Source organism: Elephantulus edwardii, unplaced genomic scaffold (genome assembly GCF_000299155.1).
Source record: "Elephantulus edwardii isolate Elephantulus edwardi_28Jun2011 unplaced genomic scaffold, EleEdw1.0 scaffold00065, whole genome shotgun sequence".
Lineage (NCBI taxonomy): Eukaryota > Metazoa > Chordata > Mammalia > Macroscelidea > Macroscelididae > Elephantulus > Elephantulus edwardii.
This window is the reverse complement of record NW_006399815.1, coordinates 8,397,003-8,398,780: the sequence shown is the minus strand read 5'-3', so window position 1 is coordinate 8,398,780 and position 1,778 is coordinate 8,397,003.

The following is a 1,778-nucleotide window of genomic DNA, read 5'->3' as shown; positions in this document are numbered from 1 at the left end:
CACTATCTCCGATATACCCATCCCGATTACCCCAGTCGCTGAATCAATCCACCTCATAGAGCGCTTTCCCCTCCTGTGCCGTCCCTCCACCCTACCAAGCATGATGTCCCTCTCCAAGGAACTGTCTTTCCTTACAACATGTCCAAAGATAACAAAAATAACAGCCTACTTAGGGTATTTATATTAAAACTAAAATTGGTTTTTAATTCTCTATTAATTCTTTACTAAGAATGGGCACATCATTTTTTTAGGTTTTGGAACACTTAAAGAAGCATAGAAATGTTTTCTTTTTAAAGGTCTTGGCTAACCACTCTAAGAAACATCTGGGTTGGTGTTCTAGGCTGGCTGTTCTGAAAACTTACTTTTTTTTCTTGTATAATAGTTGAAATGCCTCTCTTTATGTTTTTTCTGTTTTTCTAGAGTCCACTTTGGTAAATTATTGCCTTAGAAAAAATATTCTCCTCACTCAGATTTTGTCTACATGTATCATATAAAGAAGCTGAAGTTAAATAGAATGCCAAGATCTAAACTTGATAACACTAGAACTTAGATTTATCTCCTTCTTGACAAGACCTTCTTATGCTGCAATGTGAAATGGAAGGGGTGATTAAACAGGTTGGGAGATACTGAGTAAAGATAGAACATTTGACATGAACATGTTTAATACTTAACTGTGATGAATTAGAAAAATGATACGTAATTTTAAAATAATTAAATGAAAAATAATGTTGTAAAGTATGTCCAATTAATAACAGAAATATGAACAGCTGGAAACATATGCCCAAAGACCAAATTAAATATGAGCCATATTTGGAACAGCATTAGTAAGTAAAAAAGAAAACTAAAATAAGGCAAAAAAAAAAATACCTCTCACTATCTCACTGCTGGTGAGTTAGTTCATAATCATTGTTGTCCTACCATGGATTTCCAGTATTTTAAATCTCAGTGGGAGACTTTTCCTATAGAGCTGCTGATTAATTCAAAACCATGGAGAAGAGTCACCTTTGGGAGAAGGGTAGAACTCCCTATGGACTAGGCCACAGAGCCCTCTCATTAGGTATTCTCAATGCCATCAAATCAGAATCATCTCAAAGCTTACCGTCCAGGGGGATTTCAGTAGCTGTAAATTGCACTGTAGGAAATTGTCCATCTCTCTCTCTCATCAAGCACCTGGTAGATTCAAATTGCCTGCCTGTGGGGCTTCAATGCAACTCCTTACCCACTATTATTAGGAAAAAAGATACCTTTAAAGTTAATTTTGTTTAAATATATGCATTAAATACAAGTATGATCAGTTGAAAACATCAATTTTATTTTCCTCTTTATTTTCTACTTTATTCTTCTAAAAGTTAAAAAAATGGAAAAGAAAGTTTCATTTGCACATGTTTTCAGTAATTTATGTTTCTAGTGACTATTATTATAAAATACACCCACCAAACAAATGTTTACAAACCTTAGTAAGTCCTAGGAAGAACAACTAAGTTCTTAACTGTCCATGTTTTGTTTGTTAGTAAATCTGAAGTTTGTACATGCCATAGATCTTAGATGTAGAAAAAATTCTCTAGATTTCTAAAAAGATTTAGTAAATAGAGGTAGAGACAAAGTCTCCTTAAAGAAAAAGTTAATAAACAACAAGGAGAAAAAATTACAATAAAAAGAAAAAAATGGCTCCCCAAGAAAAATAATAAAAAACCTTTTTAACATAATCCATTATTTGAAAACTAATAATCCAAAACAAAGAGAAAACAGAACCCATATAAAATAAAAATAATAGAAAT